Genomic DNA, 16,064 nt, shown 5'->3' with positions numbered 1-16,064 from the left:
TGTGGATGTGTCCCAGTCTTCAGACCCATTCTGAGTGGTTTAAACAGACTCCAAGGGCTTAACTAGACCTATGGGTTAAGTAATGTCTGGGCCTGTGGAGGAAGCGGGAGAGTTTCCATGCTCAGGGGCAGGGAGAAGAGAGCGGGTCTTGTTGCAGCTTTGTGGGTGGGTCTAGCTGTTCCCCACTGGGGTGGGCAGCCACATGATGTCCATGACTGATGGAACCAAGGGAAATTTTTTCTTGACCTGTTAGGACCAAGGGGCTACCTCTCTTGACTTGGGGGAGGACAGGAAACCCTTCGGAATTCTGCCACAGCCTTCATCTGCCTCTGGACACCATCAGACACAAGTTACTTGGTTCCCGCCATAGTGGGCCACTTGGCTGCCCTGCTGCCCCTCAGCTTAGCTATCTCGTGGCCACAGTTTAGAGACACTAGGCCCTGTCTGCCACACAGAACTCTTCCACTCTCTTGGTTTCTCAGAGGCCCTCTGTGTTGGGGAGGAACCATCCAGCAAAGTAATGTTGCCCCATAGAGAGCATGATGTGAACCCTCTGTCTTCTCTACTCACTTCAGCGTAGCAAATGCACTGCCCTTTCCCTGAGCCTCAGCCAGGAGAGGCATGTGAAGACCCACACATCTCACAGCTGACTCCTCCTTCTGTAGGCTACTTATGTCCCACAATCTTTTAGGGCTGGAAGGAGCAGGCACCACTCCCTCCTTTTATTCTGGATACAAATCTCTATGGTTTGGTCCTTCAAGCCTGGCTCTTGGTATGCAAGTGGCATAAACAAGGATTGAATAAACCCTTTCTCTCAAAAAGACTTGACTTTAAAGACTTTCGTTTTGCTGCAAAAATCCTGTTTTGCATAACAGAAGCTGAAAATGAAGTTTTCCTTTTCTTTGCATTCCTTCTGCAATATTACTAAGTTCCTTGGTGCATGAAATGCATCTCTGAGGGATGATAGATCCTTCAGTTAAGGTTTATTCATAGGGGTAATGTCTCTGATTAATCCATCAGCAGCATTTTCACGTAGGGAAACAGATACCCTGAAGGAAGAGGACTAGAATGGGTACTGTTGAAAGAGGGTGGAAATCTGGCAGGGTGTGGCTTTCCATGGGGCTTCATGAGCCTGCATCTCAGACCCTCTTTGGCAGATTTGAGTCACCAGGAGGGACCCAAGGGCAGGAAGTAGGCTGCAGCCAAGAGATGGGCACCAAGAGGAAACAGGAAAAGCATGGGGCATCTGCTTTGCAATTCTGCACCCAGCTCATTCTTCAGCTAAGTACTAAGCTTATTCCCATTTTCTGGCTCTTAAACCATAACAAGACCTCTTCTGATATATTCCTGAGGAAAAGGACCTATTTTCTTCTCTAATGAAAAGCCCCACCAAGTCTCTAGAGTTGATCACTTCCAACCCATATGTCATCTTGTGTTTATGATTTTCTCATCAGTTTTGCTTTAAAAATTAATTTTTAATGATCTCTAAAGAAATGCATTCACCCTTATCTCTAAAATATTCAAAGGATCCCCTATCTATTCCGTGTTTTTTTTTTTTTTCTTTTTCTTTTTTTTGCATGAGCAAATTACATCTGGCCTCTTTCCCTCTTTCCTGCCTGGGGAATAGGCAGTGATCATCTGGGATGGAGACTTGGCTTGTTCTCAGCACAGTCAAGCAGTGTAGTTTTGTGGTGAGCCCACTGGCCTGGGAATTCTAATAACCCTGGCTTCATGGGTAATTTGGGGTAAGTTATTCATTCTGTTCTTCATTTGGCTCCTCTGCAAAATGGGGCAAATAATAATACAGCATGATTTCGAAGCCATAACAAGATGATGGAAATGAAAGTGGTCACCTTCATCTAAACATGAACTTGGGTGCTGCAAAAATGCAGAATGAAATGTTATCATTCTTCAGGGGAGTCACATTTCATGAAGACCTCTGTGTTTTAATCACTAACTTAAAAATAAAAGTAAAAGAAAGAAAGAAAAAAAATTAATGACAGCAGCCTGAGATGCATGGGCTACGTTCTCTGCTGCTTAAAAAACAACAACAACAAAAAGCATGACACTGTTTTGAAAAGTTAATCTCGGAGGGCTTTGAAGGGTTTCATCTAGCACAAGTTGCAGGTAATATTGGAAAAATATTGCAGTCATAGCATCTCCATGCATTATTGGGGTTTTTAAATCCTAAATCACTACATACAATGCATATTCTGGTTTAGACTACCCAACTAGATATGTTGGCCTGGTTTCCTTACTCTGGCGCTCTCTGCTAATAACTAAACATGTAAAAAAAAAAAGAAAAAAAGAAAAAAAAAGCAGGGCTTTTTTCAAAGTTGCAAGTCAATGTGCTGTAAACATGGGTCTGAGGTTAGGATATTGAATTGCATGAATAACAACAATCTGTCTTACTCCATTAATCAGAGGTTTACAATCTCTACAGTCTTATGAGCCATGGGGCCGTCACTGATAATTCTCTGTCAAAGAGAAATGGAATCATCTAGACATGTGCTTAAAGAGGAATTTTTCCCCTTGTTGATTTTATGTAGGAAACGGCTATTAGAAAATGTTGGCTCCCATGGAGGTTCGGAGACTGTGGGAAGAGGCCTCATGGTGGGGATAGCGGAGATGCTAAAGACACGTGGAGCCTTTTGGCAGACAGGGCTCAGCAAAAAGAGGTCCAGCAATTTGTTGGGCAAGGTCTCTGTGTGGTATCCTCTGGGACCTATTCCGGAGCGGTGAAACTAATAATCCTTAAATTCACTCCCTCTCCCCCAGGCGCCATTATACCGTATTTGAATTATGTTATCAAAGAGACAGACGTGGATTCAGTTCTGATCCCCCAAACTCTTAAGGAAATATGCCCCTTCCTTAATGGGAAAGTGTATTTGATGACCTAAAAGTTCACATGCCTTAAATCTGGCTGCCCTGCTCCCCAGTTCTGGGCTGCACCCTCATTCTGTGGAGTTCTGAGAAATGCCAAAAATAAGGCAGGTGGCAAATGTGGCTCCCTGAGAGCTAAACCTGATATCCAATCAGGAACTTGGGTCAGTGTTTGTCAGCAAAATTAGCCTTTTCTTGCAGTGTTATATAAATTTTCCATAGAAATCTGGCATGTGTCAAGAACATGTGTCAAGAAAGATACCTGTTTTCCTGAGTTAGGTGTAATCACCACGTGCCCCACTTAAATTTATGTGCAAGGGTGCAGGCACCAGAGAAAACTACCAGCTATCGCCAAGCCAACAAGAGCCATCAATTCGGGATGAAAAGTGTGAAGAGTTGGGATGGAGTTGCCTTCCCACTTGGGGAAGGCAAACATTAACACCTCTGATTTGGATCCTTAAGATGACAGAACCACGAGCAAAAACCCATTTCCAGTATCTAGAACAGGTGTGGTTTCATCCCTGGCGGACAGCCTTGGCTGAGGCTGAGAGAAGGGGCTGGAATTGAGTCTCTTTGGTGAGCAACCACCTAGATGTAATTCTAGAGTCAATTCCAGGGCGTTTCACCAAAGACCTCAGGTGACATGTGTGGCTGTGGTTATAAAATAATTTCCTGCCAAAGACATCCACGCCCTCGTCTCCAGAACCCATTAATATGTTATGTTACATGCAAGGGCAGTGAAGGTTGCAGAGGGAATTAAGCTTGCTAACCAGGTGGTTTTAGAATAAGGAGATTATCAGGTGAGCCCAATGTAACACCAAGGGTCCTTAAATGTGAAGGAGAGAGGCAGAAAGTCAGATCCAGTGTGATGTGAGTGAGAAAGACTTGACCGCCTGTTGCTCGCTTTGAAGGTGGAGAAAGGGGCCACAAGCCAAGGAATGCAGGCGGCCTTTAGAAGCTGGAAAAGACAAGCAAGCAGATTCCCCCAGGGCCTCCAGAAAGGAACACAGCCCTGCCAATACCTTGATCACAACCCAGTGAGCCTCATTTCTGACCTCTAGAACTGTGGGATAATAACGTTTGTGTGGTTTTAAGCCACTTGGTTGTTGTCATTTTTTACAGTGGCCATGGGAAGCTAACACAGTTGCCTCAATGTTTTCCTCTGATTGACACAAGTTACACAAGCACAAATTTTGCTGTCCTCAGAAACATTCACCTTATGGCATGTAAGGTTGAGAACAGAGGTTGGCTGCACCCAACACATGCATTTGAAGTGCAGGGGGTTGGTTTGTCTCTCAACTCAGCTTTTGCTACTGCTGTGAGAATGAGCATGAGGTCACCATCCTTTCTCCCTGGCTCTGTTGCAAGATTGCTGTCTCAAACACCAGAGCCCTTGGTCCTTCAGACCAACCCTGCAATCGTATTACAGCACTGTGGTTTCCCTTTTTCCCAACATCTTTTTTTTCCTTTTAATATGCAACTCTGCCTTGTTGGAAAGATTCATAAAGCTTAAGACTTCCTTTCCTGGTGGTGTGCTGGTAAACTGGTTTCAGAAGTAGCAGAGTGCTGTGTATAGCATTTGCCAATTTCCATGGTGTAAACACTCCCATCATGGCAAATGTCAAGCTACCAGCTTAAGGTTGCTGAATGTGGAGTTGGGAAGAGATGTCCACAGTCTGCACAGGGTGGGCTCCAGCCCACTCTGAATGTCCTGGAGAGGGCTGTTTATGTGCCATGCCCCTGAGCCTTCAGAAAGCCTAGCACCCTGAGAGCAGATTGGCCCCTCCATAAATAGTGCTGTGGAGTCTTCCAAAGCAGTTGTGCTTTGCTCTGCAGCTGGTGCCCCTTGTCACAGCTGCTCAAGACCCATGGAAATTCAGACGAGCCAAGGAAAAGAGTCACAAGCTGTCATAAGTTGATTACAGACATTGGGAACTGGTGATCAGAGCCAGTTGTAACTCCAGATGGTACTTTCTATAAATCTTTTGTCCTTTTTACAGTTATTTTTAGTCTAGTTTGTTTCCAAACATAAGTCTAGTTTGAAAACCATTGAAACTTGAAGCCATCAGTCTTATTTTTTTTATCATATTAGCATGTCTCATTTTATATCTATCACACAGAAGGAAATTAGTAAATCTCACTTCTACCACTGCCTATACCAGGATCTATCGGTTAGTAATTCAGTATGAAATACTTAAACCAGTTTGTTGGAGGAATCTTAACATACTTATAGGAGATAGCATACGAATGTAATAATATAACCACTAATTTGATGATAACAAGGCATATTTTATAGGATTGTTAGAAAGATTCAGTGAATTAATATTTGTAAAGCACTCAGTCAATAGTAAGAGTTTGTTAAAGAAATAGAAACAAGTAAATATGACTTCTTAAAATTGAGAACTTAGATCTCTAACTTAGGAGGGGACTTAGTCAAATATCACCCAGCCCTGTGAATGAAAACCTCAGTATCACTAGATCACTTCTCCCTTCCAGTTTTCACAGAAGCTTTTTTTCTTTTTGGTGACTTCTCAGTAGAACTGGACCCATGCAATGACTCTGTCCTGTGAGTTGGGGTCCTGGGGCCTCACAGTCACTGCAGCCCCTCTGCACAAGCACTTGCTCTTACAATTTATGAGATGCTTCTTGCAGCTGCTCCCTCGGAATGATTTAGATGGCCTTGGCTTGATCCCTTCCAAATGTGGGCACCAGCAGGCTGCCATGTGCAAAAGCATTTTTTTATGTGCACATCAAGTCAAAACAGAGAACCAAATCTCCAGAACCTAAATGAGGTGGTCCATTCACTTCTGGCCCCACTTTCCCTCCAAATTCACCCCAAAGGCCAGGCGAGAGCTCAGCTTCAGCAGGCTCTGCTTGCTGGGTTCAGAACCATAAATCAGGGGGCTCACATTGATGGGTGAGGAGGCCGGAAGACATCCGTCTGCCATCGGGAAGAAGGAGGTGCTTGTGGCCAGTGGGCTGATTACAAACTCATAAGCTCCTGGGAGTGTCAAGTTTGGGATAAAAGGAAAAGGCAAACATGAAAGATGCTGGAGCTACATTTTCCAGGGCATATCTTCATCCCATTGTGAATTGATCTGTGGCCCTGGATTGCATCAAGTACATAATACCTCAAAGTCAGCGAGAAAAGACAGGCTGACATCCAGGACTCACCAACTATTAGCCAGCTTGGAGGCAGAAGCCTACCCTGCCTCAGGTTGGAGCTTTGAGGACATGCACATTTGCACAGATGAACTCAAAGAAGGCTCTTGCCTAGAAATTGAATCCAGTTTCTTTTTCCTGTATTTGTTTTGCAATCCACCCTTGAAAGGGAAAGTTGATGTAGGATAGCAATAAATCTCCAAGGCACATCACTTCAATTAAGAGATAGAGAAGCCCAGAGGGGCCCAAGAGCTCCAAGGGGAGCCAACCGCAGATTAATGTATGCTGAAGAATGCTGCCTTCCAAGACGGGAACTGGCTGATTTATGTCTATGCACATATTCCGAAATCTTTAACTCACGGGCCTTCCTTAATCACAGCACGATTACACGACCACTTTCATTTAGGGCGCTGGGGGTAAAAGGGTCTGTTTATTTGATTGAGCTTTAATAACCTAGCTCTTTATTACAATGCTCTTGGTGAAAGCATTTTTGTAAACTGAGAACAGTTTCCATTGAGTGCCCTGGGTTGCTCTCGTCTCTAGACCCATATACATCCACCTTGGCTGTTCTTTATATGCAAAACATTTGAAACTGTCCAGGCTCCACTCTCCTCAAATCCCAGGGATATTTTACTCAGGGTGGTTTCAGCAAAATTAGCCTGGCCATTTAGTTTATGGAAGGGGGAAGGAGAGAAATCAATGCATTTCCTAGGATAAGCCAAAGTCATTCATTTTTTTTTTCACACATTTGTTTCAATCAAAGGACTTTTATTTAGTACCATTTATTTAGTACCTACTATGTGAACGTTTAACCTACTATATGAGATTCACAAATAAATATGTTTCCCTTTTCTCATGAGCTCACAGTCTAGTAGGGGAAACAGACAAGAAAATCAATAATTACAGAAGAGCAAGAGGTCTAGAGAAAGGCAACCAGGAATGGATGGGAGAAGTGCTCCGGCGTGAGAGGGCCCTAGAGCTGAATATTAAAGGACAAACGGGAGGTTACAGAGTGGATGGGGTAAGCCAGCTTGACCAGGCAGGGACTTGGTTTACGGAGGAATTGCAGGTCGCCTGGGCTGGATGGAGCATTGGTGGAAACGGAGCTGCTAAGGTGGACAAAGGGTTCTACTTGACCTGTGTGACCTACATGCTCAGAAATTCCTTCAAGAAAGCCTTCCCGGCCCCACTTTAGGGTCCACCTGAGCTTTTGAGCCAAGGTCAAGCTGATTTCAGCTTGCCCCAGCCAACTCCTAAGCCGTAAGTCCCAGCTGGGAAAAAAAAGTGCCACCAGTGCGGCATCCTCTGTGTGCACTCTTTGCTCTAGAGCACCCTGTCTTTCCCTAGAGCCCCTGGCATGGGGATGGGGCAGTGGGGGAGAGTTCCAACAAAGTGACTGCAAACACGGTTTTGGCTGATGACGAAGCAAAATGTTAAAAGCCTAGGCTGGGCACCGTGGCTCAGGCCTGTAGTCACGGCTACTTGGAAGGCTGAGGTGGGAGGATCGCTTGAGCCCAGGAGGCTGAAGCTACAGTGAGCCATGATCATGCTACTGCACTCCAGCCTGGGCCACAGAGTGAGACCCTGTCTCAAGAAAAAATGAAGGGAAATATTCATTTTTCTACACCCTCTTTCCTCTTCTCACAGACACCCCACATATGCCTTTCTTTCCTTTAAGAGTTCAGACCGGGGCTGTCAGTACGATGTCACTGAACAGGCCATTTGTATGGCATTGACTGTCCTTTGAATCCAATAACCCATCAACTTATTCAATCAACCAATTCGACTTTTTTTTGTTCATTTCTGAATTGAGTGGTTCTACTGAATTCAGTATGCTCTGCTGTCTTATAGCCCTAAAGTTACATGAGTGTGATAAACCCATTTCTACCAGTAAACTATAAATAATATGACATTTACAATATAAGAACAATGAATTATTTTATTTCAAAGCCCTCAGATAATGAAGTCAATTTCTTACTCTAAAAATTAGTAAATAGTCTTGGGGTAGGGGTGGCTCTCACCTGTAATCCCAGCACTTTGGGAGGCTGAGGCAGGAAGATCACAAGGTCAGGAGTTCGAGACCAGCCTGGCCAATATGATGAAACCCCATCTCTACTAAAAATACAAAAATTAGCCAGGCATGGTGGTGCGTTTCTGTAGTCTCAGCTACACAGGAAGCTGAGGCAGAAGAATCGCTTGAACCTGGGAGGTGAAGTTTGCAGGGAGCTGAAATTGCACCACTACACTCCAGCCTGGGCAACAGAGTGAGACTTGGTTTCCAAAAAAAAAAAAAAAAAAATTAGTAAATAAAGGGAAAGTGTTAGGCTATATATCAGCATTACAAAAGAGGCTTGACTTTGAGGGAAAACTCTTCATTCTGAAAAAATATGATCGCTGGCTAACAAATGTCAAATGAATGATCAAATTAGAAAACCACCATTTTGTAACCTTGAATGAATTAACTGATTCAGTCCAGGATCATCAATGGATGCTACAAGTATTCAGGGAAGAGTTGATGGAGAACCTAGTAATGCGCAGAACCAAGGTTCTGTCTCACAAATCATCTGCTGGTCATGAGGGTGGGAAGATGCCTTTATAATAGGGAGAGAGAACCATGGGCAGCCTCCCAACCCAAGCACCAATCTTGGAATCACTGCGCATGGGTAGCCTGGCACTGACGTGATACAATACAAAACGTACAACTTCAGCAGTGAAGGCTTCTTGGCAACAAGTGTTTAACCTGAATTTAATCTGTGAACCCAAAAGCATCTGAGATGGGTCTCAATCCATTCAGAAAGTTTATTTTGTCAAGGTTAAAGATGTACCTGTGACACAGTCCCAGGAGGTCCTGAGGACAGGTGCCCAAGTGGTCAGGGTACAGCTTGCTCTTATACTGTTTACAGAGACATGAGACATCTATCAATACCTGTAAGATGTATGGATGAAAGAGTTGTTATCTAAAGACCTGGAATCAATAGAAAGGAATGTCTGAGTTATGGTGATAACGGATTGTGGAGACCAAAGTTTTGTCATGCAGATGAAGTCTCCAGGTAGCAGGCTTCAGAGGCAATCAATTGTAAAATGTTTCTTATCAGACTTAAGGTCTGAGTTGATGCTAATGCTGGTCAGCTTTTCCTGAATTCCAAAAGGGGGAGGGTTTGATGAGACATGTCTGACTCCCTCTTCCCATCATGACCTGAACTAGTTTTTCAGGTTGACTTTGGAATGCCCTTGGCTGAGAGGAGGGCTCCATTCAGATGGTTGAGGGGGACTTAAACTTTTATTGTTGGTTTACAAGTCAATCTTAAGATCTAACTTCCAATGTACAGGGAGGAACAAGGACGGCAAACAAAATGCATGGCTGTAAATGAATATATTCTTATTTTTTAGAGATGCTTACTAACATATATAATAAATTAAAACAAAAAATAGATTGGCACAAATTTAGCAAACTATGAACAATTGTTAAATCTGGTTGGTGAGTACATGAGTGTTTCTCATGCTATGTGCTCTTCTCTTCTGTATGTTTAAAATTTTTTTTAACATAAAATAAAAAACAGGAGGATCCTGTAAGAATATTTTAAAATGAAAACTTCTAAAAGAATACATCTCCTTTTTTTATTTTTTGAGATGGAGTCCTGCTCTGTTGCCCAGGCTGGAGTGCAGTGGCATGATCTCGGCTCACTGCAACCTCTGCCTCCCGGGTTCCATTGATTCTCCTGTCTCAGTCTCCTGAGTAGCTAGGATTATAGGCACGTGTCACCACGCCCAGCTAATTTTTGTATTTTTAGTAGAGATGGGGTTTCGCCATGTTGGTCAGGCTGGTCTCGAACTCCTGACCTCGTGATTCACCCGCTTCAGCCTCCCAAAGTGCTGGGATTACAGGCATGAGCCACCGTGGCCAGCCTGCATCTCCTTTTTACCAAACATTCTAATGACACTGTGTAGAAAGCTGAATATTCTCGGAGGTTTTGTGGTATTACTGGCTTAGATGAGAAACAACTGAAGTTGGAAAATAAGCCAGTTAGAGCACAGAAATGTAACAGGACATTCCTCCCAACACCCTACTGCAGTGCATTAATAAAAATAGTTATGTCATGTGTGGTTAACAGTATGTAAGGTTGTACAATAAAGGTGCTTTTAAAACCTCCTCCTACCTCTCTTGGAATGCAGAGCTCATACAGTGTCATGTGGAGGTTTGCTAGCTGTTTTTTCTATTCTTTGTCCACAGCATGGTCAGTGGTGTTCAGAGTGACTTATGAAATCCCAAGAGAATGTGCCCTTCAATGCTTGGAAACACTCTTATCCTCACATCTAAGATTGCAAACCCCAGGTTTCAGAGCAGTTCTTAGAGTTGGAAGGTTACCAGTGGGATCAAGTGGGTGGTGCGTGTGAAGGAGTGAACTTCAAACCCACCCATAAACTGAAAAGATGGACGCTCTTGGAACGTAGTGCCTTTTGGAACTAACAACATACCATTACCTCCAGGTGCCCGGATTGATGGAGACGAGCCCTGCCAAATTCCGTTCTCTTGGCTGGAAATTCCAGGATAGTGCTGGTACTGGTGAGTGACATTTTCTTGGAATGTCACCAGGGGTTATAAAGTGCTTCCCCAACCCCTACATTTCTAAGGTATGAAAGGTAAAGGAGAGCATATAGAAAATTTAAATTATCACTAAAAACATGGCAATGGAGTCAACTGAGAAGAATCCACAAAGGATAGAGTCCAACTGAGTCATTCCAAGCCCATTTCTTAAGGACTCCCTCCCCACTCCATGAAATAAGATCTAGCAACAGAATTGCCAACTCCAGTCTCACTGAAACACAACAGGCTTTATTTTATAAGTGTGCTCTTTATGATTCTGTAATCTGTAGTGTACAGGGGAACCTTTTTGCAATTTTGGTGCTGATGCTCTCTGGGCTTGTTATCCCAGGCTTTTACTGCCTGTCGTTTGGTTTGTTTTGTTTTGTTTAGGGGTCGCTATGTAATTCCAGCCCTGGCGTAACCTGAATCTGTGCAGGGGGCTTGTGTGGGTTGTGTGTGTGTGTGAACTGCGTGTGCTCCCCAAACATCAGGAAGACCGCAAGGGTGGACCATGCAGCCTTCTATCACGAGAGTAATGTGGCCCTTTGCGCTTGGTGCTCTAGGTGACCTGCCCTCTGCGGAGTCCAGGTGTGGGGCTGTTTCTCCAGCCGCCAACCTCTACCCTCCACCCAGGTCTGCATGCTGACCCAAGATTGAAGAGGAAAATTTGGTCTTTGTAGCACCACACTTAGCCAGCTGACATAAGAGATTTACCGTCATTCCTTAACCCATTACATGGTAATAAATGGAAGTTGGCATCATTTCTTATCAGTCTAAGAATTTTGAAGCCTGGCTAAATTCCTTTTTCTATAATCAGAGGGTATAGAAAGTCACATTTGTTTTTAAACTGATGCTTTGGAAGATCCTGGTCAAAATTGTGGGCTCTGGGGTCTGAAACTTTGATTCAAACCTTGACTCTACTGCTTATTAACTTTGGGACCTGACATATGACTTAAACTAAGCCTTAGTTTCCTCATTTGTAAAATAGGTCTATTGATGAGATGGTGCACACAAATTGCTTAGCTCAGTTCCTGGTATATAGTAGATGCCTCCTAAATAATAGCTGTTACTATTTCCAATCTTGCTCTTCCCTGCTCCCTGCCAAAACTGAAAATGTGATTTACCAAATGACAATTGCAGGGTTATTTCAAAACAGTGTCTCCTATGTACATATAGGAAATACACTGTAAGAATTGGAGGGGAAATTACAATACTAGGTATTAAGAGTACAATTACTACAACTCAAAAAGTATATAGAAAAGGGTGTGAGTTATAAGTAGTTGCAAAGTTCTGGGGCCTGTTTAAGTCTGGATATTATATAGAAGCTTAACCAGGTGGTTGTGAAATTTTGCCATTGATATGAAATATTTATTTTATTAACTTTACTCTCTATAAATTATTCTTATCAAAACTATCAACACCACTACCACCACAGCTATAAAACTTTTAGAAGCAAAGACCTATTAATACATGGATTAAAACAATGACACTTCAGTTTCTTAATTTATTTACTATCTAATTAGTCTTAAATTATTTACTTTATATCAAGAAAACTCTATGAATCTACAAAAGTATCACTAGAATTATGTGGATTTAGCAAGGCTGTAATATACAAAGTCACTATACAAAACTCGTATTTCTATATGCCAGTAACAAACACTTCAAAGTGAAATTTCAAAAATCAGTACCATTTACAATGACAATAAAACTTCAAATGCCTAGGGATAAATCTAATAAAAATGTATAAGACACCTACATAAAAACTATAAAACATTTCTGAGGACAATGGAAGAGGCCTAGATAAATAAAGGAATATACCATGTTCATTGATTGGAAGACTTAATATTGCTAAGATGTCTTAAACTTATTCATTGGTTCTACACAATATACATATAAGTTACAGCAGGTTTCTTTTAAAGACATAAATGAGCTGATTCTAAACTATATATGGAAACATGAAGGATCTAGAATATCTGAAATTATTTTGGAAAAAAACCCCACAGATTTGGAAGACTTAAATAATATGAGTTCACATATGATAAAGCTACAGTAGTCAAGACAGTAGGGTACTGGCATAAAGACAGACATACAAATCAAGTGAATGAACTAAAGAGTTGCTCAATAGACCAACAAACACAGTCAACTGATATTCCACAAAGATGTCAAAGTAATTCAATGGAGAAAGGAAAGTTTTTGTAATAAATTTTGGTAGAGCTAGGTATGCCTTATTCCTACAATGGAATACTATACAGAAATTAAAAAGTATAAACTGCAGATACATCCAACAACACAGATGAATCTCAAATACAATACAGTAAGCAAAAGAAGCCTGACTCCAAAGAATGCATAGTTTGATCAATTCACAGAAAATTCAAATAAGACAATACTAATCTATTGTATCTATACAATCTATATGTATAAATATCTACATCAATCAGAAAGTGATGGGGGAGAGGAAATTGACTACCAAGGGCTCAAGGGAACTTTCTGGTGTGTTCAAAAATGTTTTATATCTTGTTTTGAGTGGTGGTTACCAAAGTATATACAATTCTGAAAGAGTGTTGAGCTGAACCCTTGGTAGTTGTGTATTTTATTTATGTTACTTATACCTAAATTAATTTTTCCAAAATAAGAAATAAAAATTCCTTAGAGGAGGAAATGTGGTAGAATAGTTTCCTACCACAGAGAAACCACCTTTTCCATTTATCCTAAATGACAAATCTTTGATTGAATTCTTTTACATCCCTGTTACTTTTTTCTAGGATCCAGGCCATGAAAGTCCTTAAAGCCATCAAACCAGTTTCCAGTGCTTCCTTCTCTCCATCCCACCCTGCCCACTGCATCTTTAGATACTGGCAGAGATGATGTTAGAAACAAAAGTGCATTTAGCAATAAAAATCAAACTGAAAAACAGACACACTTGTCTCTGCCTAAGAATAAAAATGGATAGAGCTACCTCACTGCATTGTCTTCTTAAAGAATTCTCCTCTGTTCTCTTTTTATGGGATTGAAGTTTCTACTTTTGTAAATGAATCCCGATGACCAACGCCGGTCATGCTGTTTGCTGTCTCATCTGCCGTCATGCAGTGTGCAGGACCCCTTGGTTTACTCCTGGCTTCTCCCTTGATAGAGCCGATAGAACTCTATCGCCTCTAACTTACCCTGATGTTTAGGGGTGCCAAACTGTGATAATCAGCAAATGATAGCAAATAACATAAATTTAGCCCTTACTACACGCCAGGTTCTATCCTATACCATTTACTTATATTAGCTGAATTGTATATCCACAACTATCCTATGAGGTAGGACCATCATTATCCCCATTTTACAGATGAGGAAACAGAGGCACAGGAGGGTTAAGTAACCTCCATCAAGTATGTGGCAGGGTTAGGGTTTGATTCTAGATGGTTTGTCTCAGAATCCACGTCTTTGTCACAATGTCATGCAACCTCCCTAATGTTTTAACCAAAGGGAACAAATAAAACCACAAGCAAGTGCCATTGCTGTGCACTGTGTTTGATAATGAAGACAGTCTTGGCAATAGGTACAGTGCTCGCATGAAACATAGACAATGTTTATGAGCATAAGTAGACACTCACAGATGTAGTTCTGATTTCATAGAAGCTTATGGTGTTGAATTTTATTACATTGCAGCTGTTGAGGTCATTCCTCTGGATTTATACCTGGTTTCACTGAACTACCTAGAGGGATAAGCCTTCTTGCTTTGGGGACATAAATAAGAGCATCACCCACCTTCCAGGGAGATGAGCTGTTAGACCCTACGAACGACTTCTTTAGAGTTTGTTAATGGAGACCGTAACAACATGTCTGCAGTGACTCCCGAAGACCCTCGCATCATCCAGAAACGCACTGGATTTTAGCTTTTCTTTGGAAATAGATCTTGCTGTTAATCTACATGAAGGCAAAGTCTGTGTAATCCCAAATTATCCCATTTCCGTGTACTCAGTGATTAAAAACCAACCAACCGTCCCCTCTTACCAAAGTGAGGTAAGAATAGAAGTATGTTTTGCTGACATTCTCTCAAGCCCAGATATATAAACCTGCCTAAATTCTAGGCAGTCAGAGTCACTTAATAAAACAAGCTGGTGAACTAATCATTGACACCCAATCTGCTCGTTACGACTCATAGAAGTTTCTCTCTCTTTCCTTCCGTCCATCTTTCTTTCTTTCCTTGAAATCCGTGCCCATCCTGCACCTAACTCACCTGCCTGCTCTAATTATTTTAACCTTCCATGGTTGGCAGAAACTCAAGCCTTGAAATAAAACTAAGCAGAGATGTAATTTACAAGTTGTCGTGTCACTCACCGTGCTGCTGCGTCCCCAGCCAAGTCCAGTGCTGTATCTGAAAGTTCTTCTGGAGCTCCCCTTGAACATCTTACTCCCTCTCTTGGCAGGTGCCTGGCTCCCGACTTCTGCCTGGCTGGGCTGCGTGCCTCTCTCAGCTTTTCCCAGCTCGCCCTTCCCACCAGTCAGGCCCCCCTGGCTTTAACTGGGACTCAGGGTGCTCGTCGTCCTTCCTGGACTCCTGGTGGGTGCCCAGCCCGCGCCTGCATCGGATATCTTTCAGGCCTCCCCCAGATCCCAGGCCTGTGGCACACCTAGTTTCAGCTATCAACGCTGCCCTCTCAGTACGTGCCATTCCTACTCTGTCCACTCTGAAAAGGGACCAGTGTCTCTCCGGGCTCCACTCACAGAGTCCCTATTCTCTCAACAAAAGGCCAATCAAATACCAAGATGGTTTCACTGACGTCTCACCCGGCTCGAATGACTGGTTTTCTTAGGCCTCATTGTTGCTGGCGACTGCTGGTGCCTCTTGGTGTTCAAATTCAGAAGAAAGCCCACACTGAGAGTGGCATTAGGAGACAGGAAAATCTCTGGAGGGAAAGCAAGGGCTTGAAGAGGGGCCCATGGAAGAAACATGCATGGCAGGAGGACCAGCGTGGAGGCCTCTGTTGGACAGAAAAGAACAGGGATGTGGTGGACAATGGGTGACTCTACCCAGGCGGCCAAGAGAGATATACACAGATGGTGGGCATAGTGGCTCATGCCTGTAATCCCAGCACTTTGGGAGGCAGAGGCAGGCGGATCACTTGAGGTCAGGAGTTCAAGACCAGCCTGGCCAACTTGACGAAACCCCATCCCTACTGAAAATACAAAATATTAGCTGGGTGTGGTGGTGCACGCCTGTAATCCCAGCTACTCGAGAGGCTGAGGCTGGAGAATTTCTTGAGCAGAGCACATATGGTCCCATCTATCTTTCTCATTCATTTATCTTATTTTCTCCAGCAGAATTGAATGGTCTTAAAAGAACATGTATTGTAGATTCCATGAGAGGTATGATGGTGAAACTGCTGATTCCCCTAGAACTTTAAAAAAGGCTTTCTGCAAAGATCTTTTCTATTTTGTGTGTTTG

The 16,064-nt window shown here is 42.7% G+C and overlaps 1 protein-coding gene across 1 annotated transcript in view; it reads right to left on the bottom strand.

The window, feature by feature from the left end:
* Positions 1-15,115, bottom strand: part of CLDN14 (claudin 14) — a 131,948-nt gene extending 116,833 nt beyond the window's left edge. Inside the window, exon 1 of the mRNA XM_023191297.2 lies at positions 14,957-15,115. The gene's annotated coding sequence lies outside the window, so the exon portion shown is untranslated. The remainder of the gene's footprint in view (positions 1-14,956) is intronic.
* Positions 15,116-16,064: the final 949 nt, after the last annotated feature.

The sequence above is a fragment of the Piliocolobus tephrosceles genome, chromosome 19 (assembly GCF_002776525.5).
Source record: "Piliocolobus tephrosceles isolate RC106 chromosome 19, ASM277652v3, whole genome shotgun sequence".
NCBI lineage: Eukaryota > Metazoa > Chordata > Mammalia > Primates > Cercopithecidae > Piliocolobus > Piliocolobus tephrosceles.
Note: the sequence above shows the minus strand (reverse complement) of the source record. Positions and strands in the feature narration are given on the sequence as shown.